Source organism: Notamacropus eugenii, chromosome 1 (genome assembly GCF_028372415.1).
Source record: "Notamacropus eugenii isolate mMacEug1 chromosome 1, mMacEug1.pri_v2, whole genome shotgun sequence".
Taxonomy (NCBI): Eukaryota; Metazoa; Chordata; class Mammalia; order Diprotodontia; family Macropodidae; genus Notamacropus; species Notamacropus eugenii.
Window position 1 is genome coordinate 171,084,652 of NC_092872.1, and position 24,726 is coordinate 171,109,377.

At 37.4% G+C, this 24,726-nt stretch overlaps 1 long non-coding RNA gene across 1 annotated transcript; it reads left to right on the forward strand.

Moving 5' to 3' along the window:
- Nucleotides 1-5,482: 5,482 nt before the first annotated feature.
- On the forward strand, nt 5,483-24,424 carry LOC140510326 (uncharacterized). Its single transcript, XR_011969197.1, has 2 exons — nt 5,483-10,221; nt 10,830-24,424. It is a non-coding gene; the product is annotated as an uncharacterized lncRNA (long non-coding RNA).
- The last annotated feature ends 302 nt before the right edge of the window (nt 24,425-24,726 follow it).

Consider the following 24,726-nt stretch of genomic DNA (forward strand, 5'->3'; position numbering starts at 1 on the left):
TGCAGGGATGTCTTTATTACCAATCACCTTATCTTAGTCTTTAATGAACAAAACTCTTCTGGAGCCCCTGCTACTGCATAAAACAGTTAAAAGCTGAGTTACAGGCAGAGTTGCTCTTCTAAGGAGTTACAAGGTTAGAGAAATTGTCTGAATAATGTTCAGCTTTTGGAGTCCACAAAAGGTTGAAAAGAGTAACCTAGAAGTCTCACAAAATCCATGGCAGAAAAATTGTGGCTGTCAAACTCTTCCCCATGCTATTTTTGTCATTGAGATTCTAATGTCTGTAAGTCAGAGGTAAAAACCACATGACTCCAGTGACCTGGGACCAGTTGAGTAGAGTTGGTTGGAAATGCCAATGGTGTTCAATAGAGGGACTCTGCCTCTGACAGCTAAATAGTCCTCCCTGCACTTCATTACCCTGTCTGAGCCATTATATGTATAGAGAATCATTTTGAGTAGGGTCAACTGTGAAAAATTGAAGGCCTGAGGCAGGAGACCATGAAAGAACCTAGGAAGCTGTATAATTCTGCTTGGTGGTGTGTGCAATTACCATGGAGATGAAAGAAGGCTACCACTGATACTATTTTTCCTACTTTTTAAAAAATAGTATTTATTTTTCCCCAATTACATGTCAAAATAATTTTTAGCATTCATTTTTACAAGATTTTGAGTTCCAAATTTTTCTCCCTTCCCTCTTCCTAAAATAGTAGGTAAGTTGATATAGGTTATAGATGGTGCTATCATGTATAACACATTTCCATATTAATCATAATTGTGAAAGGAAAAATAGATCAAAACAGAAAAAAACACAAAAAAGAATAAAGTAAATGAAGAAAATATGCTTCAATCTTCATTGAGTCCATCAGTTCTTTATCTGTATCTCTCTACCTTTTAATGGGTAAATTCCTTGCCAATTAAGAACATAGATTTGTAGCTATAACCCCATTCTTTTACAGATCAATAAAAACTGAGGAATAAAGAGGTTGAACGACTTGCCCAAGATCATTGAACTATTTTTAAATGTGTCTGAGGTGTCACATGAACTCAAGTCATCCTAACTCCAAGTCCAGTGCCTTGTCCCCAAGACCATACTGCCTCTCAGCCAACAAATCCTCCATTAACCAAGTACTAAGACTCACCCCCTGTTTTCTCTACCCACCTCCAATCTGGACCATCAATCTCTAGCTCTTTTTACTGCATTCAAAATCTCCCCTCTACCTGGGAAATTTGCCCCTAAATCTCCCTTTTTGTAAGAACATCCCTGAATTTAATGATGAAACTATTTCAAATGGTTCTCTGGGTCCTGAAATGGGAAATAATCATAGATCCCACTTATATAGCACCTAGAAGTATTGAAAGTGCTTTCCTCATAAAAATATTAGATTGATAGTAAAAACAATGTTATACCCATTTTCTATGTGATAGGATCACAGATAGAAACAGATCATTTTCTTTTGTATTATGTTTTGGTTTGTTTTATGGTTTCTCCCATTCATTTTAATTCTTCTATGAGACATGCATTTCATAGGAATGTATGTGTAGAACCTATATAAGATTGTACACTGTCTCAGGGAGAAAGTGGGGAGGGAAGGGGTATTGATAGGGAGGGAGTGGGAAAAAATCTAAGATATATGGAAGTGATTGTTGAATACTGAAAACAAACAAAATAATTCAATTAATAAAAAAGAAAATCAAAATTTCTATTCACCTCTGGTCTCTTCAACAAGAATACTTGGAATTCCTTTATTTCATTAAAATTTTATTACCTTCCCTGAAGTATTATATTTAGTTTTAGTGAGTAGGTGATTTTTGGTTTCAATCCTAGTACCTCTGATCTTTGGAATATCATATTTCAATTCCTTTCTTCCCTTAGTGTAGAAGTTGCTAAATCCTGTGTTATCCTGATTGTGTTTCCACAATACTTGAATTGTTTCTTTCTGGCTGCTTGTAATATTTTCAAGTTGGCCTAGGAACTCTGGAATTTGGCTACAATATTCCTAAGAGTTTTCTTTTTGAGGTTTCTTTCATGAGTTGATCACTGGATTCTTTCCATTTCTATTTTACCCTCTGGCTCTAGAATATCAGGGCAATTTTCCTTGATAATTTCTTGGAAGATGATGTTTAGGTTCTTTTTTTGAGAATGTAGACCAATAATTTTTAAATTTTCTCTCCTGGATTTATTTTCCAGGTGAGTTGTTTTTCCAATGAGATATTTCATATTATCTTCTATCTTTTCATTCTCTTCATTTTGTTTTATAATTTCTTGATTTCCCATAAAGCCATTAGCTTCCATTTGCTCTATTCTAATTTTTAAGGAGTTATTTTTGAAATGGGGAGCCAAGATCGTGGAATAGAAGCATTCAACTGCTTGAACTCATCCACCAAAGCCCTTAAAATACCTGCAAAAATGGTTCTAAACAAATTCTAGAACAGCAGAAACCACAAAATGACAGAGTGAAACAGATTTCCAGCCCCAAACTACCTGGAAGACCAACAGGAAGGATCTATTGCACTGGGCTCAGAGCAGAGTGCAGCCCAACAAAGACAGGACTGGAGCAGACTTCAGTGCACTGAATAACTGGCAGTAGCTGCAATTTCCAGATTTCTCAACCCACAAACACCAAAGATAGCTTCAAAAGTCAGTGAGGAAGCTCTTTCACCTGGGTGAAAGGGGAACATGGTCCAGCCCCAGCCCCAGGGTGGCTGCAGTCACTGACGGAGCAGCAGTCACTTCTGGAGTTCTCGGCATACAGACCATGGGGGAACTGAGCAGCTGATTTGTGTCTCAGTCGTGATTAGTGTTCCTGGGGTGAGGAGGAGCTGCTGTGATGGAGTTAGTGGCAGCTATGGAGAGAGAATCTTACATGCAATTCAAGGGCAGAAAACAGTGCTTGTGGTTGCTCACCTACTAGAGCACAGGCCCATTTTACTATGCCACTTTGGAGGAATTGAAAACTTACAGGTCCCTAAAGATATCTCTGAAAACAGCTGCACAAAATCTCTAAATCCTAAGGTAGTATAACCTTCACTTGACAAAGGACTCAAAAATCAATAAATTTATTGGGAAAATGACCAAAAAAGGGGAAAAATTAGACTGTAGAAGGTTACTTTCTAGGTGAAAAGGTGAAAAGGAAGATCAAAGCATACAATCAGAGGAAGACCAAAGCATACAATTGGAGAAAGAAATTAAGGTCAAGGCTCCTATGTCCAAAACCTCCATAAAATAATATGGAATGGTCTCAGGTCATAGAAGAGCTCAAAAAGGATTTTGAAAATCAAGTAAAAGAGGTGAAGGAAAAATTGAGAAGAGAAATGAGAGTGATGCAAGGAAATCATGAAAAGTGAGTCAACAGCTTGCTAAAGGAGACCCAAAAATGTTGAAGAAAATAACACCTTTAAAAATAGACTAATCCAAATGGCAAAAGAGATCCAAAAACCCAATGAGGAGAAGAATGCTTTAAAAAGCAGAATTGGCCAAATGGAAAAGAAGGTTCAAAATCTCACTGAAGAAAATAGTTCTTTAAAAATTAGAATGGAACAGATGGAAGCTAATAACTTTAAAAGAAATCAAGACATTATAAAACAAAACCAAAAGAGTGAAAAGATAGAAGACAATGTGAAATATCTCATTGGAAAAACAACTCACCTGGAAAATAGATCCAGGGAAGATAATTCAAAAATTATTGGTCTATATGAAAACCATGATAAAAAAAAGTGTAGACATCATCTTCCAAGAAATTATCAAGGAAAATTGCCCTGATATTCTAGAACCAGAAGGTAAAATAGAAATGGAAAGAATCCAGTTATCACCTCTTGAAAGAGACCCCAAAAGAAAAACTCTTAGGACTATTATACCCAAGTTCCAGAGTTCCTAGGCCAAGTTGAAAATATTACAAGCAGCCAGAAAGAAACAATTCAAGTATTGTGGAAATACTATCAGGATAACACAGGATTTAGCAGTTTCTATACTAAGGGATGAAAAGACTTGGAATATGATATTCCAGAGGTCAAAGGAGGTAGGATTAAAACCAATAATCACCTACCTAGCAAAACTGAGTACAATACTTTAGGGGCAAAAGTGGAATTTCAATGGGAGGACTTTGAAAAGACCAGAGCTGAACAGAAATTTTGACTTTCAAATACAAGAATCAAGAGAAACATGAAAAGGTAAACAGGAAAGAGAAGTCATAAAGGACTCATTAAAGTTGAACTGTTTACATTCCTACATGGAAAGATGATATCTGTAACTCGTGAAACCTTTTTCAGTATTAGGGTAGTTAGAGTTCATACACACACACACACACACACACACACACACACACACACACACACAAGTATATGTATATATATATGTATATATATATATATATATATATATATATATATATATATATATATATATATATGGAGGTGTGTATCTATGTGCATATTATGCATGTGCATGTATATGTGTAGGTATGGATATATGTGTGTGTATGCATGTGTATATATATGTATATATGTGTGTGTATATACATATATGTATATATGTATACATATGCATGCATATATACATGTACATATGTACATATATACGTGTGTATATATACATATATGTGTGTATATATATACATATATACATGTATATATATATATATATATATATATATATATATATATATATATATATATATATATATATATATATATATATATATATATACATAAACAGAGGGCACAGGGTGAGTTGAATATGACGGGAAGATACCTAAAAAATAAAATTTACTTTTCTGTAGAATGTAGTAGGAGTAAGAGAAAGGGATAAGTGGAATGTAACAAACCTACATAAAAGAGGCAAGAAAGAGCTTTTATAATGTAGGGGAAGAAGGGGGAGACAGAAAGGAATAAGTGAGCCTTACAGTCATAGAATTTGTCTTAAGGAGGGAATAACACACACTCAACTGTGTATGGAAATCTATCTTACCCTGCAGGATGGTGGGGAGAAGCGGATCAGAGAGGGAAGATAATAGAAGGGACAGCAAATTTGGGAAAGGGATAATCAGAAGCAAATACTATTGTGGGGGTCAAGTCAAGGGAGAGAATGGAATAAATGGAGGGCAGGACAGGACAGAGGGAAATGCAGTTAGTCTTTCACAACATAACTGTTCCAGAAGTGTTTTGTATGGCTACACATGTATGACATAAATTGAATTGCTTGCTTTCTCAGTGAGGGTGGGTGGGAGAAGGGAGGAAGGGAGAGAATGTGGAACTCAAAACTTTAAAAATGAATGTTGAAAATTGTTTTTGCCTGCAACTGGGAAATAAGATGCCCAGGCAATGGGGTATAGAAATCTATTTTGTCCTACAGGAAAATAGAGGGGAGGGGAATGTAAGAAGTGGGGGTAATAGAAGGGAGAACATGTGGATGGAGTGCATGCTATTCTCAGGTGGGGGGTGGGGAGAGATGGGGAGAAAATTTGGAATTCAAATTCTTGTGGAAGGGAATGTTGAAAACTGAAAAACAAATAAATTATATAATAAAAAAGGAGTGATTTTCTTCAATGATATTTTGGACCTTCTTTTCCATTTGGCCAATTTTGTTTTCTTTTGCCCTTTGAGTTAGTCTATTTTTAACAGTGCTATTTTCTTCAGCAGTTTTTTGGGTCTCCTTTAGCAAGCTGTTCACTCGCTTTTCATGATTTTCTTGCATTGCTCCCATTTTTCTTCCCAATTTACTCTACTTCTCTTATTTGATTTTCATAATCCTTTTTGAGCTCTTCTGTGGCCTGAGAACATTTCATATTTTTCTTGGTGGCTTTGCATGTAGGAGTCTCGACCTTGCTGTCTTCTTCCAGTTGTATGCTTTGATCTTCCTGTGGTTTTATGCTTTGATCTTCCTCATGGTAAGAAAATATCTTTTCACCCAGAAAGTAATCTTCTATAGTCTTATCCTGCTCCCCCTGCTCATTTTCTCAGCCAATTACTTGACTTTTGAGCTCTTTGTTAAGTGGAGGGTGTACTTCCCCAGGTTTCAGGGGTTTCGTGCATCTATTTTCAGAAACATTTCTAAGGACCTGTAAATTCTTAGTTCCTCCAAAGTGGTATGATTAAAGGAGAGGTATTTACTCCTCTCCTGTTTGCAGTCTGTGAGCAACCACAGACCAAATACGGCCCTGAACTGCAAGTAGGATTCCCTCTCCACAGATGCCACCAGCTCTGCCATTCCACACTCTTCCTTGCTCCAGGATGACCACCTAGGCTGATCTGCAACAGATCAGCCACATGATTCCCCTACTGTTCATAGGTCAAGAGCTCCAGAAGCAGCCACCACCTGGGCAATGGCTGCAGCCACCTTGGGGCTGGACTGGGGCTGAGGCTGGTCCAGACCAAGTTCCTCTCTTACCCAAGTGAAAGAGGTTTCCCACTGACCTTTGAAATTGTCTTTGGCATTTGTGGGTTGAGAAATTTGGAAACCAGAACAGCTGAGAGTGATTCAAAGCCCTGGGGTCTGCTCCAGTCCTGACTGTGCCTACATGGCCCATACTGAGCTGCACTCCACACTGAGCATGGTGCAATAGACCCTTTCTGTCAGCTTTCCAAGTTCTCTTGGCCTGGAAATCTGTTTCACTCAGATATTTTGTATCTTCTGTTGCTCTAGAATTTGTTTAGAATCCTTTTTTACAGGTATTTTAAGAACTTTGGGGGGAAAACTCAAGTAGATGAATGCTTCTTCTTTGCCATCTTGGCTCCTCCACCCCCTGAATCCATTAATTTGAAAGGAAATTACTGACATACAGGTGTCATACAAGTGAGAAGATTGAGAGAAGTGGATTACCCAAAGTCATACAGTAAAGAAAGTTGTATAACCATATCTTGAACTCGGACTTTTTCAAGTCAAAAGAAGAAAACAAGAGGCCTGTAGACCATGTAGGAACAGCTTTATTGGTAAGGAAGAAGTTGGGGGAGGAACAAGGGTAGGAAGGGTAGGAAGGGTAGGAAGACTGTCCCCTTAAAGGGAAGCCTAGAAAACAAAGATAGAAGCAACAGAGAGGCATATTTCAGGCTTCCTATAAAAAAAACTCCAATCATTGTTTTCTGAAAGTAGAATGGACTATTTGGGGAATTAGTAAGTTTCTTGGAGGCAGTCAAGCAGATATTGAGCAATCAATTACCAATTATTGTGTAGGAAAATATTCTTCAGGAATATTCAGGAATTCCCTTCTCCAAATCACACTGTACTCATTTTATAAAATTTTGTATATATTTATGTTGTACAGGCTTGGGAGCTACAATTTCAACTCTCATTTGCACCATCAGGTCCTCAGATGACAGCTGGATACCTTTTTTTCTTAGGGCTTCAGGGATATGCCCTGAGATGTTACAGGGTAGGACAGATTTTTGAATTATTCTCATAGGCCCCCACTAATGTGCTTTCCTAATGAATACCACTTCATATCAGTCAGCCAGACAATTAGCTTTTAGTAAGGAATAATTACTAAGGTGGTAAAGTATGAATAGCTGATTAAAAAATACAGTCCTACCAAAATACTGTGACATTCTCTCACAAGAACATACAGAATCTAGGGCAAAGTGAGTTCATGCTTAGTACACATGAGAAATCAAAAGGGGTAACTCACAGCTCTAATAGGTACTTTTGCTGTAAGTTTTTTCTCTTTTTCCTTTTCAGTACTTCCAAGAAATTCTTCATAGGTACCGTGTAACTGTCTACTTGGCCTCTTGTAGAATCCTGAGTTGTTTTTCCTTGGTGTGGGTGTGGTTAATTTGTCCTTAACTCCAGACACCGACTTTGTTGTCAAGGTCTATTGTTCTAGGGACACTGTTTAGATGTTAATGAAAACTCCAACTCTTACAGACCTTTCAATGTTTGCAAGTTCTTTTTCTGGTCAAAGAATGGGAAGGGTAAGAGGAGAAAGAGGTATTCTCTCCTCCAAGTAATTCCTCCTTAGGGGCCTGGCAGGAATGACTTCTAATACTGAACTAGCCAGATATTCCAGTTCTGAAAAGGCCTGGTATTTAAATGATCTACTGACCACACATGATAGGTATCTCCAGCTAATCCTGATACGTTTGCTTTATAATATTTTATCCAATAGCAGGGAGCACTCTACTTCTTTCTGACTTGATTAACTATGCTCTTGGTTCAATGTTCTTGATTTATTGATTTAACAGATATGTTCTTATCAGAAAAATAAGTATTAAGGTTAGAACATTTTTTAGGAATTTTAACTGGGGTAGATTAATTGAATGATTCAAATAACCTGAATCATTTACTTACATGTTGTATCATTCTATAGGGTACAAACTCCTCAAGAAGAAGAGCAGTTTCATTTTTTTTTTTTTCTCAGTGAACAGCATAGTTCCTGGTTCATAGAAAGTACTTAATAAATATTTATTGATTATGATTTACTGGATTGGATATCCTCTGTGGTCATATTCTAATACTGAGGATCCCAATCAAATTCTCTTTCCATTCCATGTTTCTCTATAATCCCAGTCCTTTGTTCACATATCTACACAGTTCTTTACAGTTTACAAAGTTTCAGTCTCTCATTCCATCTTCTTAAATTTCAGTACAAGAAGTGTTATAAACTTCATTTTACGGAGAAGGAAACTGAGGTTTAAAGATGCTTAAAGACTTGCCCAAGATCACACAGCTGGTAAATGGCAGCATTAATGCTTGTAATCATTTCCTGTTTCGAAATCCAATGTTTTCTCCAGTAAATTTCATTGCCACATTGTCTTATCTTACTATTCAATTTTTTTGAACACATGGAGCTTGTCTGTCCAATTAGAACATAAGCTCCTCAAGGATAAGCACTGTCTTGAGCTTCTTTTGCTTTGCTGTAAGGCACATAATATTAGGCTCTCAGTAAATATTTGTTGAATTGAATTTACTGCTGGGAATTAGAACTAAAACAATATCATAAAAAACCACAGGGGGGAGATAGAATAACACTGTTTAGTTAAGAGTTGACAGAGTTTTGAGGTTTGCTTTCTGGACTTAGGCTTAAAATTGTGAAATTCACCCATTAACAGATAAATGCACATATCTGGGAATGGCCCCATGGACCTTACTGAAGTTTGAAAAACAATTTAGGGCCATTCTGATCCATTAACTTGAATTGAAGCCAAGCATTATAAATAAACCTTTTGTGGAGTCAACTCCAGTTGCCCTTCTTTGCCTTTCAAAGTTATGGAAGAAAATTCTCAAAGCTTAATAGCTTCCCAAGTACTTTCTAAAATGTTTGCTTTTTTTTTCTTCCTGTCAAGCTACATATTTTAATTAAAATTTCTAAGGTTTCAAAGGTGGGTCTCCAATGTTTACACTGAATGTCCTCTATAAGCATGACTTACTCTCCCAGAAGAGAGTTTCTCTTTCAATGTTGCATTCTAGGCACATCTTAAAAGGAAATTTTATGTTTGCATCACTATAATACCTTTTTAAATGTTACTGCCACTTAAATTGATTTCAAATGGCTCTGATGAGAAGCCCTCTGAATTCAAGCAGAGCCCATATGTTCCTTTGTGGATTGGTGTTCCTATCAGAAAATGGGTAGGTTTCATAAGTGAAGGCTGAAATGGATGTATTTTGATGGAAATATTATAATATTACACATTCCCAACATTTTACGTGTACTATCCCATTTGATCCTCACTAAAGCCTTGTCATGCTGATACTGAATATATTATTTTACTTTTTACAGATTAGGAAACTGAGACTCAGAGAAATAAAGTGACTCAGCCAAGGTCAAAGAGCTAATACTGGAAGTACTTGAACCACGATTTGAATTCAGTTTCTTTGACTTTAAGAGAAGCACTCTTTCCACAACACCAAAGCTGCTTTAAAGGTTCTCTTTTTGGATGAGTTATAAAAAACAATCAGATGATCATTTGCATTTTCTCAGGCTGGGCAGCGAGGTTGTTGCATAAAGAGAATAATTAGAACACAAGTCCCTGAACTATGCCAGTGAGGCCTTTAATGTTGATCTTTCATTATTTTGCCACACTTCAGTCTGGGGAAGCCAGCATGCTTCCATCCTTATCGCTCACAATACTTGATCACAATACTAATTCTTCTTTTTTTTTTATGGAAACAGATGAGACTTTGACTGACCTTGAGTGAATTCCTTTCTCCTTCACCCACTGGGCCATAGATTGGAGGGAGGCTGCACTCTTCATTTTGTAAAAGATGGAAATAGCAGGAATAGGAAAACACACAAGGTTGGAAAAGATAACTATTAAAATCCACCCTACCCTCTAATCCACCCCTTTTATCTTTTTTGTTTCAAACTACCTCCATACATTGACCAACTCTGATGTAATTACCCACAACCTCTCTTTGTACATCTAATATTTTACCAGTTATTCCCTCTATCATACCCCTTGATGGCTCAACCCTACCCCAGAGTGATAACAATCAGAGATTGAGCACTCATTCCTCTTGTGGGTCTAACAACAATACAAACAGCACAATAAAGATTTCAGTTGTTGCTCAGTCATTTCAGTCAAGTCTGAGTCTTGATGATTCCATCTGGGGTTTTCATAGCAAAGATATTGGAGTGATTTGCCATTTCCTTCTCCAGCTCATTTTTTACAGAAGAAGAAACTGAGGCAAATAGGGTTGAGTGACTTGCTCAGGATCATATATCTAGTAATTTGAACTCAGGTCTTCCTGACTCCAGGCCCAGCACTCTATCCACTGCACCACCCAGCTGCCCTTATAATAGTAGTAATAATGATGATGATGAACATCCATGTTTGTTTAGCACTTTGTAGTTTATAAAACAATTTCCTTATAACAAACAGGTATCCTTATCCCCATTTCACAGATGAAAAACTGAACCTCAGAGAGATGAACTGATTAAGCTGTGTTTGACTACTGAGAGTCAGAGTGAGCCTCAATATCTTCATATAATACGGGACTTGAGAAGCAATGTTATGAGGAGAAGGGGGAAAACCACCTCATCTGACCTCTTGCTGTGCCATTATGACTGCCCCTCTGCAGCCCTTCTTTTATCCCACGGACCTAGTATAGTGCCTGGTACGTAGTACGCATTTAATAGATAAATGATGATTGATTAAGTCATAAATGGACTCTTATTGTAAATGGATTCTGTAGTAGGCAATAGGGCAAAACAGTAAGTTTGAAGGCAAGAGGCATACAATCTTACTTTTGATAAAATTATGATCTCCCTCATGTGGATACTCCATCCACTGCTACATATTGCAATCCACTCACACCTTATTCTATGCAATATTTATTTTTTTCCTTCTGTAAATCTTCTAAAGGATATGCAACATGATTAAAACCTTCCTCAAGGCCTCAACATACCTTCAGTGTTTCTGCCATTTGGACCACTGGCAGTTTTGATCATTCAGGATCATAATGTTCCATGATTTATAGTTATACAAAATTTATAATCATATAGAATACATATAGTCATACAGTCATGCAGAATATATTATACCTTATATATTTATATATGATATATTTGTATATACTAGTATAACTTTTAGGCTATCTGCAAGCACTCACTCCCATTAAAAAAAATCCATTTCCTTGTCTGGTCATGTAAATCTTTATGATATTTTTCCTCCTATTTCTTTCATATATATATATATATGTGTGTGTGTGTGTGTGTGTGTTAAGCACTGCTCCTGTGTTCCAAGAGGAGAAAAAAAATAGCTTCTGCCAATGGGAGAGCAGAGAGGCCTAGAAGAGGATTTAGATGAGTAGTGATCCCACCAAGGAGGTGACACAGGACATATACTATTCCTGAAAGAGAAACAGCTAGGTGGCTCAGTGAATAGAGCTCCTGGAGTCAGGAAAACCTGAGTTCATATCCAGCCTCAGACACTTACTAACTGTGTGACCCTGGGCAATTAACTTTTGTTTCCCTTGGTTTCCTCATCTGTAAAATGAGTTGGGAAAAGATATGGTGAGCCACTTTAGTATCTTGGTAAGAAAACTCCATGGACAGCATTGGTGTGCTGTGGTCCATGGGATCATGAAGAGCCCTGGACATGAATAAATGACTGTACAACAATTCCTGAAAGAAAGGAAGGGAAGAAGAATTTATATGGTACTTATTATGTGCCAGGCACTATGCCAAACACTTTTACAAATATTATCTCCTTTGATCCTCACAGTAGTCCTGGGAGGTAGGCGCTATTGTTTCCCTCCATTTTACAGCTGAAAAAACTGAAGCAGACAGAGGTTAAGTGATTTGCCCAAGGTCACACAGCTAAGCTTTTGAAACTGGATTTGGACTCAGATTTCCCTGATTCAATCCCAGTCCTACTGTACTTAGCTGCTCAATGGGAGTATAAGTTATAGTTATGAATGTACTATAGACTGCCATTTGGATCACTGAAAATTTTTATCTTGAAGAGATTACTATGTTCTATGATTTACAGCCATATAGAATCACTCATTCATATTAAGAAAACTTTTAATCTGAAGTTGAAGGGACACTCATTAATTGGGGAATGGCTGAACAAATTGTGGTATATGATTGTGATGGAATACTATTGTGCTATAAGGAATGATGGGCAAGATGTTTTCAGAAAAACCTAGGAAGACTTACATGAACTGATGCAAAGTGGAATAAGTAGAACTAGGAGAACATAGTACACAGTAACAGCAATATTGTATGATGATCAATTGACTTAGTTATTCTCAGCAGTACAATGATCTAAAACTATTTTGAAGGACTTAGGATGAAAAGTACTACCCACCTCCAGAGAAAGAATTGGATTCTGAATTCGGGCTGAAGTATACTTTTTAAACTTTATTATTCTTTTTTAATCTGTATTTTCTTTGGCAACATGGTTAATTTGGAACTGTTTTGCATGGCTGTACAAGCATAATCTATATCAAATTGCTTGCCTTCTGAAGGCAGGGTGAGGGGAAGGACAGAGGAAGAGAATTTGAAACTCAAAATTTTAAAAATGCATGCCAAAAGTTTTGTTTATGTATAATTGAGAAAAATAAGATAAACACTAATGGTTAAAAAAACGAAAATCTAGTTTTGTGTTAGTGGAACAGTTAGGATTATCAAAAGTGACACAAAATTTCTTCAAAACAATCTAGCCCAATCTCCTCCAGTTCATCTCTTGTCTTGGCTCTTTGTCCACCTTTAATAGCTGCCCAGGCACTGAGGGAGAAATTTAATAGGTTACCTAATTAACTACATGTCACAATCTGCAAAAAAAGTATTGTGCATCTTTGTTTATCCCATGTGGGTTGCTAAATCAATCCCTAAGGGATGTGGATCTCATTTGGGGAAACCTACAGCATTGCAGGGCTTGACATAATCAGCACAACACTATACATAAATGCAGAGGACTCCTCTATGTACAGGGAATCCATTTCCCATTTGGACTTTGTATTGAATACCTCTTTGATATTTCATTTGACAAGCATGTGTTTTCTATAGGGAAATGATCAACAGCTTTTTTTCTTTAAAAAATATCTATAGAATATTGAAGCAATAGAAAATTGACAGGATGACTACAAATATAGAATGCAGCTCTATTCAGATAGTGCCAGTTCCATATACACTAAGGCTGACAATTATTGTTAAGATGTTAGCTATAATAGCAGACAAGAGGAGAATACAAAAAGGGCTAGAACTACTTGTGTGGATGGATGGGATAGTGATAATGACCAAGGTTGAGAAGGCTAAACATCTTGACTTTCATTTTGCTTCTGCTTTTCTCTTTTAAAGAGAATGATCTTTGAACAGAAAAGGATAGAAGAAAATGGTTAGCTGGGAACAAAAACTTGAGTTAAGCGAAAAAATATGAAGACAGCTTCTAGCTGCCCTCGATGCTTCAAGTCAATTGATACAGTTGAACTGAAATCTAGTATACCAAGAGAACTCAGGGAGGAGATTGCTGGGTCACTCTGGGTGATCTTTAGAAGGCTTTGGAGAATGGGACTGGTGCTGCAGTGCTAGAAAAGGTCAAATGTTATCCTCACTAAAAAAAAAAATGGAAATGGAGTATGAGAGCTAAAAGTCAATGAGTTAAATTCTGATACCTAAAAGAATTCTAGCTTATGCTAGTAAAGGGATTATTTGTGAGCATTTGGAAAGGGAAGCAGTGATTACAAAAACAATATGGCTCTTAAAAAGAACAACTTACGCAGACTAATTTTTTTTATGACAGGCTAATGAGACTAGTCAATCAGGTGAATGTCATAGATGTTACATAAATATGGGGAAAGCACTAAATAACTAGCAGAGTAAATACTACACTTGTTCTCAAAAAAAGCCAAGAGGATAAAATCTGTAAATTATAGGCAATAGAGCTTCCCTTCCATTTCTGGCTAAATCCCAGGATGTGTTATAAAAGAGATGGTTAATAAACATCTAGGAAAACCTGTGATCACAAAGTGCCAGCATAGCTTCTTCAAAAATGAGCCCTGCCAGATTGCTTAGCTCCTTTTTGTTAATAGAGTTGCAAACTAATATATCAGGGGAATATTATAGACATAATTTACCTAGATTTATCAAAATATTTGACATATTCCTCTATACTATTCTTGTGGAAAACATGGAGAGTTATGGGCTAGATTAGCAGTTCTCTAAATAAAACCTTTCTAGGGGGTCTGCATGGTCAAAACTATTTTCATAACAATGTTAAGACTTTTACATTTCTAATATGATAAAAATAGATGGAAATAGTGAACATAGGCAAAAGTTCTTTAGGAGAGGGTCATCAATCATTTTTAAAATTGTAAAGCATCCTGAGACCAAAAAGCTCAAGAACTATTGGGCTAGATAAGAGTATAATAGAAGGATTCAGAAATAGTTGGATTTAATTGATGCCATTTCAGAAGGGAGGTATCTACTAGAGTGCTTCAGGGGGCTATCCCACATATATATACTTAGGGACAAATTCAACAGGCTATCTAACTATTTAACATTTTAATCCATTGCTTGATAAAGGTATAGATGACATCCTTATCAAATTTTCAGATGGCATAAGGCTGAGAAAGGCAGCTAACATACTGAAGGACAGTGTCAAGTCTTCAAAAATCTTGACACTTTGAACACTAAAGTGAATTTAATGGGACAAAGTTTAATAGGGCAGAATATAAAGTTCTTTAAAAATGTGTAAAATTAACTTGAATAGTACAAGATAAACTGAGGGCCTCTTCTATGACACAGTGAAGCAACATAAGAGGATGGTTTTTGGAAGTGAGAGGTAAAAGCCCAAAATATTATTATTTGTGGGACCAGTTCATACAATCTGCTTGTCCATTTAATTGAGGTTGATCTGCAAGTTGAATCTTTTCCTGAAGATCTGGAACTGAAAGGTAAACTGGGAAAACAGAAGAGGGGTGATTTTGGGGAGAAGGGGTATAAACCTTGAGAATGTCTTTCAGCAATAGGGAAGTAAGTCCAACAGAAATAGAAGGTCCGGCTCAGTGGAGTAAGTGAATTATCATAAGGTAACCTGCCCCAAAGTGGTGTCATACTCATAGGATGGGGACATGTCTGTGTCTATTTTTATCTCTCTTTCGGGTCCAGAGGAACATTAGTAAGGGTCACAATAATCTTGCCAGGCTTCCTACACTGTTCTTGGCCCAGGTACACATTTGATAGAACTGGATATATCAACAGACATAGACGACCAAAGTCCCAGAAAAATCATATATCTGATTTTGAACTTGCACCTGAACTAATGTTCAGTTATAGAACTGAAGTATAGAAGTATACTCCTGCCCATTGAACAAACAGACATAAGTTCAGGTACTGACCTATCAGGGACTGACCTTTCCTTTAGAAGAGAGAGCCATGCTAACTTCAAGTATTGATGTCTAAACTTAGGTATAATTGCTGTGTGCCTTACGATAGTGGAACAGATCTAAGAGGACTGGTCATGGTAAAGGATTTTTTAAAAAGTATAAAATCTGATCAATGGCTGCAGTACCACAGAACATAGATGATGGTGAAGTTTAAAATATTAAACGGAAATTCTTTCTTGATTTGAGTTTGTTTGAGCTGATAGTCTGAAAATGATTTAAGTTATTTCGTTAGTATGGATAATACTAGGTAGGATTTCATGTTTCAAGGTTTACAAAGTGCTTTGCATATAGCATTCTTTGATAGTTCCCCCTCAACAACTCTGTGATAGATGATATTAATATTCCCATTTTACAGATGAGGAAACTGAGGCTGAAAGAGGTTAAGTGATTTTCCCAGCGTCACACAGTTATTAAATGTCTGAGACAGGATTGAAATTCAGATCTTTTTGACTTCTAATACTGTCCATTCTTCCACCTACCTTCTAGATGATGACGGGATGCAACATATAATCAAGATGATGCCCTCATGTCTTAAAGGTGGCCTTTAAGACAGGGTCAAGAAGAAAAGAGTTACATGATACAAGAGAATGCTGAATAGTTGGAGAAATAGCACAAGACCATATTGCATGGTAGCCTGTACTATGTAGTCTGTTTGGAGACAGCCAGGGTGATATTGTATGCAATAGTCCATATGAAAAATTGTTTATGATCAAGTGAGATGGAGATGGAGGCTAAAGTGAAGCAGTGCTTGAACTTTTTGAAAATTTCTTCCTCATGTATTCGGTGGGATGCCTTGAGACTTCAGGAAGTCTATGAAGGGCATTGCAGGAGCAGAACATTTTAGTTCCTAGTGCCAGTGTTATTTTGCAAATCTGTGAAACCGCTTCACGCTTTTCACAGATATGGGGTTCCTTCACAATTTTCCAGAATTTTGTATGGATCTCTCCAGACTCCCTGGTGGCCTATTATTCACACCAGAAATTCAATTTCTTCCTTGCTTTGTTACTTCCCCAACTTGCCAAATAGTTGGTGTTGGCACAGATGCTGGATGATGGCCCAGTCCAATTCAACATGCTGGCAGGGGTCCCAGGAGTATATGAGAATATCAACAAGACAAATTACTATCCTCCTAATCCAGCAGGTCTTCAAGTACAGCATACGTAAACCTCTGGAAACATTTGGGCCATCATAAAAACTGAATGGTATGACCTGGCTTTCAATCAATAATCAATATTCATTACTATGTGCCAAGGACTGTGCTAAAACCACCCAATACATGGAACTTCAACAGTGATATTCAAAACTAAGCATGACAATTGTCTCCATCTATACAGACCCATGACCACAGAGATCAGTTCCCACAGACCTACAGGAGTCAGCCCTTTATAGTAAAGAGTACCAGATTTGAAGTCAAAGTACTAAAAACTTGGATCTATAGTCCCTAGCAGTTGTTTTTATTTTTTTAATTGTTGAAGGCTAAAGTGATTATGGCAACCTTTGTCTGTAACCAGATAGGACTCACTCAGGGCAGGTGCATTTTGGGGTCGGCTGAAGTAGTTTGATAGCTAACTCAACTAGGGAGGGCTATTTTGTTATAAACCACTAAACCGATTAAAGCAGGTTAGTGATGGACCGCACTGAATTATAACATAGGATCCTGAAGGAGATGGCATTTTTTACCACAATATCTTGCCTAAACTGGCTAATCTAGTAGTTAGTCACTTAAGATTAAAAGAGTCAGTCAGGAGTTTCTTTGGCCTCATCCTTTACATTATCTATTAGGGGTTTATCTTCTAGGAACTAGGATATTCCCAGTGGTCAGCCAATCTCACCAGAGAGTAACATTGATTTTGAACTGGAAAGAACCTCAGAGGCTATCTGGTCTCATTTTGCTTATGAGGAAACTTGAGACCCTGGAGATTAAGCTTACCCAAGGTCACAGAGGAAGTATCAGAGGCAGGATTTTAACCCAGAGACTCATTCTGTAGTCTGTGCTCTGTCCGCTGCCTCCTTAAGAAAGGTACAAAGACCACTTTGACCTGATAATATGTGGAGTCTCTAAGGATGGTGACCCGTTAACAGGTGATATTGAATCAGAATGTTTGGGAGGTCTTCTACCCATCCCATGAAACAATTTTGGGCAACTCACTTTGGCACTGATTAGCAGGGTAGCTGATTCCACCCACTTCTAAGACTAATTGCTTCTGGTGAGGCTTTAAAAACTTTAGACAAATATATCAGGACTTATGCTTATGTGATTTCATTATCGTAAAGGAATTCCTGTACATTAATCCCCTCCATCAATGCATAAATTCCCTCCACTGATGTATGTCAATATCTTGCCAGTTAACTATACTGCACCCTCTCTAATCTAATATTTATTACTCTCCCTGAGAAGCATGTCTCATAGGTATCTTCCATGGTGCCTTGTATAGTATGTTGATTCATTTGTAAATACTGAACAAATTAATTAAGGAACTTATAGTCCATCGTCAGTAAGCAAAATCAGAAACAAAACTCTTATGATTGCCCTGAATTCATATATCTGTATCTATGTATTTATACACATATGCATATTCACATGCACATATTTGTATACGTATCTATGTGCACATAGACACATAAATTACATTAAAATCACCATTAGGTAAAATAATAGACACATACTGCCATATATACATATGCAACATATGAATATGTATATGTATATGTGTGTGTGTACTCACATACACTCACAAACAATTATGTACAGAGTGTTTCAAAACTCAATGCAGTTTTAAGATCTAGTATTACATTTTAATCTTACCATGTAATTCAGAGGTCATTCTGTTTCTTATTGTTTTCCCTGCCTAGTGACTCTAATTGAGAAAAGTTAATAAGGAATGCATAATCCGAATGGATAAGCAGTCACATAGTTTTCAAAATAATCTTAAGGAACTCATCTGATCATGACACTCCCATCATCAAAAATCTTCAATGACTCCCTATTGCCACTAGGATAAAACACAAACCCCTTAGCCTGGCATTTAGGTCTCTGAAATTTAGCTCCAATCTTGCTTTCCAGACCTGTTTCACATTTTTTTCATTGATATACTCTATATATTTTAAAAATTTGTCTTTTCCTTGTGATCCTAACCATCACCAAACACATTTCAACAAAGTACAGGAAAGAGGATTGTATAAAAAAACTGTGACATTTTGTTAGTTTGTCTTTTAAAAAATATATTAGTATAAGATTTTTCAAAGCTAGTAACAAAAATTCTCTGTTTTGAATGCCCTTCTAAGCTGTCTTCTTCTGTTCATTTAAAAATGTTTTATTGATGTTTTTATTTTTCGCAAACTAGATGACTAGCTATTTCCTGAATATTACATTCTGTTTTCTACATCTAAGAGTCCCCCAGAGAGACTGGTCTGATTCTCTGTGAGGTTTGGAGAGGAAGGATGATCTTCCGTGGAGGTTGCTATACTGATGGGACCCTGGAGGTGGTAGCTTGGGTCCAGACAAGGGAAAAAGTGGAACAGATCTATGACAGAACATGAATTAAAAGGGACAGTGATAGTGCGTTATAGATCACTATGAGAAGGAAGTACATATCCTTCAGAATTCCTCCTGGGGGAATCATGCCCCCAGAGGTTACCTTAATGACTGTTGGACAGAAGAAGCAGGTGACAGCCTTATTGTCCTGCATGTAGATTAGATTACATCTGGAGTATGGTGGTTTTTAGGTTTGTCTTTTTTTCACTTTGTGCCATTAAATTGTGTAAAAGATATTGATGAACTGGAGGATATCCAGAGAATAGTTAGCAGAGATAAAGGAATTTAAAAGTGTGTTTTATGTAGAAAGACTGAAGGAATGGATGATGTTTAGCCTGAACAAGAAAAAATATATGTGTTAGAATTAAATTTCTTCTGCTTTTTCCTCAAGGGGTAAAGCTAGACACCTTTGCATCATCTGTCCCCTATTACTAAAGAGTTCTCCTCCCACTCATTTGCACCTATGAGAGTCCCTTGTTTCCTTCAGATTCATATTCAATTTCATCTTCCATATGAAGACTTTACTGATTCTCCTCTTCCTCCTTCTCCTCCTGAATTTCCCTTTCTCCTCTGCAGTTAGATGACACAGTATATATACCTCTGGACTTGGAGTCGGAAAGGCCTGAATTCGTTTTTGGCCTCAGATAATTACTGGCTGTATGACCTCGTAAAAGTCATTTGACCTCTCTCAGCCTCATTTTCCTCATTTGTAACATGAGGATGATTGTAGCACCTGTCTCTAAGAGTTGCTATAAGTATCAAATGATAGAATATTTATAAAGTACTTTGCAAAAGTTAAAGTGCTACAGAAATGCGCTCATCATTATCATTATAATACTACTACTATTACTACTACCACCACCATTAGTTCACTACTACCACCATGACCACCACCACCACTAATACTAGTATTTGTCCTATCACTACTACTACTGCTACTAATACCACTACTAACAGCACTACCACCACTACTGCTACTACTATTCATACTATTACTACCACCATCACCACCACCATCACTACTACTACTATTACTACCACCACCTTGGATATACTTATGTTATACCTGATGTTACCCCTGATAGCATGTGAGTTCCTTGAGGACAGAGCCCATTTCATTTTTGCCTTTGTATCTCCAGCATCTAGCTCAGTTTCTGATATGGAGTAGGGATGTAATAAATGATTGCTGGATTAAAGTTCCAGAGAGGCAAGTTCCCAAGGGGAAGAGAAGAAAAACTTCCCACTTATTATAGATATATGAAAGTGGAAAACAAACCTACAGGAGACAGTGAGCTCCCCTTACCTGGAGGACCTCAAGGAGAAGCCAATGGTTACCTATCAGGGCTACCACAGAAAGGAATCTTGTATCAGTTGCACGTTGGATCAGACCACCTTTGAGGTCTCTTCTAACTCAGAAATCCAATAACTCTGGTTTTATAAGGGTCTTGCAAGATTAGACTTACTCCATCAAGCATTATCTTTACCTAACGAATTCAAGGTTATTCACCTCCACTTTAGAATGCAGAGAGGGAGAGGGCATGCTACTGACACTTCATAAATTTCAAAGATCTGAATGTCAAATTCATTTTCATTACATGGTCAAATGAAAAATATGATCAAAATAAGGAAGCAAATATTTTCTGTTTGTGTTGACCTGATGTACATGTTAACGGAGGGAAGCATTATTTCTCTTGCATTTGGCCCTCTTGTCTCCCAACCCCACACATTATTAAATTGGTTTAGATAAAGAAATTGATGTCTGTATGGAGAAAACAAGTCCCCTCCTTTCAGTATAGTCTGAGGAAAAGATGTGATAAACAGAAAAAGAGAAAATATACAGGTCAGAAATCATAACAAATATTAATTTATTTGGAGTTTAGCAAAGTAGAATAAAGGACAATTTTCCACAAATGAAAGATCTACCTGGACCATGAAAAAATACAGGAGGGCTTAAGATGTGTGAGAGGCACCATGAGATAGTAAGGAGAGGCCTTTATCCTAGGAATATCTTAGTTCAAATCCTGCCTTTACCATATACAATGGGAAATTCTTCATTTCCCAGTGTCCCGGGTAACTATGTAGAACAGTGGCTAATTTGTGTGGGGAGAGGGAGTTTCCTCTCCCTATATCAATGAAATCACAGATCTGTTCCTCCTTCCCCCAAAATACATGAGGTAGAAAGAGGAGTTATATCAATGAGCTCTACGCCAACTCTGTTAATATTTAAAACTATTTTCCAATTGTACTTTGTTATTGATATTGTCTGTTACATGACTCTTTTCCTCTTCCATTAGTTGCTACTATATAGTTGTTTCAGGCATGTCCGACCCCATTTGGGGTTTTCTTGGCAGAGATACTGGAGTGGTTTGCTATTTTCTTCTTTAGTAGATTAAGGTAGACAGATTAAGTGACTTGCCTAGGGTCATACAGCTGATAAGTATCTGAGGCTGGATTTGAACTCAGATTTTCCTAACTCCAGGCCCAGTGCTCTTTCCACTGAGCCATCTAGCTCCCTCCTAACCTAAGCTATATAGTGCAAATGGGTAAAAGGAGACAAAGATGAAAGGAAAGGATGTTAATTAGATCATACATGTCTGAGTTTTCTGGGACACAATCCCTACAACTTGGACAGAGTCTCTTTTCTCCCCGACACGCCCCATGTCCCTCCACCAAAGTCTCACTTTTATTTTAAAATGGTTTAAACACCCACTTCTTTATGGATATTAAATTCCATGGATGTGGAACATGGCATATTATATCTGATTTTTTTCAACGTGTTGACATAGATTTCCTCCCCTCTTTTTCTTTTTTCCTTTAAAAACACCTTTATTATAAGGGTTGGCTCTGGGGTGAACAGAGTTTGGGATACAAGGGAAAATCAGACAATGCAAAAAGAAAAGAAATCAATAAGAACATAATTTTAAAATGGGGAAGGGAATAGGAATTTAGGTAGTGCCTACTCTGTGTTCTAGCACTCTGCTGAGTTTGTTTTTGTCTTGTTTCATAAGTTTTATCTCATTTGAGCCTCACAACAACTTTGTGAAGTGGATGCCTTTTAAATTGTCATTTGAAGAAACTAAGTCAAACAGAGGCTAAGTGAATTGTCCAGTCACACAGCTAGGAAGTGCCTAAGGCTGAATTTGAACTCAGGTCTTCCTCACCTTAAGCCCAATTCTCTATCAACTGCGCCATCAACTGTTTCTAAAATGAGTTAGAGAATCATACATCCTACTCCTAGATTCCTAAAATCCTACAGTCAGAAAATATGAGAACTGTAACAGGCCTTAGATCATCTAGTCTAGCTCCCTTCTTTGAAAGATGAAAAATAGAGGACCAGAGAGATGTAGTGATGTGATCATACAATCACAGCCCTCCAGGTCCCCAGAACCCTAGTTCAGGTTCAAGGTACTTTGTGGGTTATAACCCTTTCCAAATCTTCTCTCAGTAGCCCCACCCAATCTATTTGCTTTTAAGAGTGAGCCAGAAGACAACAGTCAAAGCAAAGGGAACTAATAAAAGAGCAGAATAATGAAAGGAGCATAGAGGGGCTGTGTGATGTAGTTGATAGAGAGTAGACCTAAGAGAGAAACTAGGTCCAAGTCCTGCCTCTGGCACATATGGACACTGTGACAACAGGCAAGTTCCTTGCCCTTTCAGGGCACATAGCAAATCTCCAAGACTAAAAGTTTCAGATAATCTGTATTGGTAGAGGAAGATCCTACTTAAGAGCTCCCCACATTGATTAAATCATGGTCTGGTAAAATAAAAATGATAAAAACAAAAAAAAAAATCAGAACTTCTTCCTGTTTCACACCTGGAGTTTACTTACCAAAAAATACATACATACTTAGTGAGAAGAGTGAACCTACATAGGTACCATAAATGGGACATAAACATGGGGAGAATGTTCATGGCCTGCACACCTCTGTAGCAGGTTACGTATGCAGAGATCATGTTTCTATGGCTCTTGCACAATGCTTCAGAGACTCTGATGTTTTCTACTTATGACCCCACTTTCTGCTAGACTTGTTCCACTGGACATTGCCCTTTATTCTAGTTGTTCTTCAGATATCTAACCATCTTCAGGGCTACCTAATACTTTTTCTACTCTTCAATGGTTTTTGTAGTTAATAAGCCTTCACTTGGCAGGGGAAGACATCTCCTTCAGTCAGTGATAATGAACTATTTCCCTTTCTCATCTAGTATGTACCAGAAATTGGCAAATACCCAGGAAAAGATCACATCTGCCCTACAAACTCTTCTCTCTTCTACTATTTTTTCTTTCTCTATTCAAGTTTCACATGACAATTGGTCAAAAATCCATTTTACTTCTTTTTTTAAAAAAATCATATACTCTAGCTTGGGGTTGGGGGGAAGCATGATCAGAACTTAACTTCCTTAAATGGAAAAGAAGGTAAAAGAAAACATGGTGAAAAAATTGCTTTCAACTCTCCTCATCTCTAACGCTCTCATTGTGTTATTTTGTTCTATGTTAATCACAAGGGCTGGGCTAATGGCACAAGAATGATAAGACTCTATCTTTATCTTGCAATTCCTAGCAACACATTATAGTCTTGTCTCTTTATACCATTAATGAGTGCCAAAACCTGAACCCAGATCTTCTGGTTCTACTATGCCACATGTCCCTCTGTAATGGTAATTTAAATGGGAAGATCTTTCCCAATCATTAATAGGCCCATGTGACCTGCTTAAGTCACCAGGAAGCCTAGGTCACATGAGTTTGAGTCACATGAAGCCTGTGGTGAGAAGAGTTTGCTGAAGGGTGGAACAGGAAGAGATGGAGCTGGAGCAGAGCTGAGAGGAAGTTAGTCATGAGAGCAGTCAGAGCTAGAAAGGATGCTGGCAGCTGGCTAGCATGAGTGAAAGAGCTTATTTGTGATTTGTTTAATGGAACTGGTTTGTGGGAAGCCTAGTAGGGGGAAGACTGGGGGATAGTGTTGTCCTCTGCCTTGTTATTGTGTATAGATTTTTATTACTATGATGGATTTGACTTTCTGGTATTGGGACTTGGCTGTCTGGTATCTGAATAAATGTTTTGGTTCTGTCTTCCATGTGGAGAGTCTGTTGTATTTTGTGATTCAGGATCACGTTGGGATATTCATGGCCACCTTAGGTGCTGTGAATGTTGTGTTGGTGCTATACCCTCTAACCAGAAATCCCTCATATGGTACAGGAAGTAGATAGAGCTGCCTAGAACTATGACACAAAATGCCCTATAATTGTTGAGGACTCTAATTAACCTCTGAAGCATACTGGAAGATATTCCCTGATTGAAAACTCAATGAAAGAAAAATAAAACTTCTCAATCCTCTTTTTTAACAAGAATGAATAACTCCCTTCTCTCTCCCCCTCC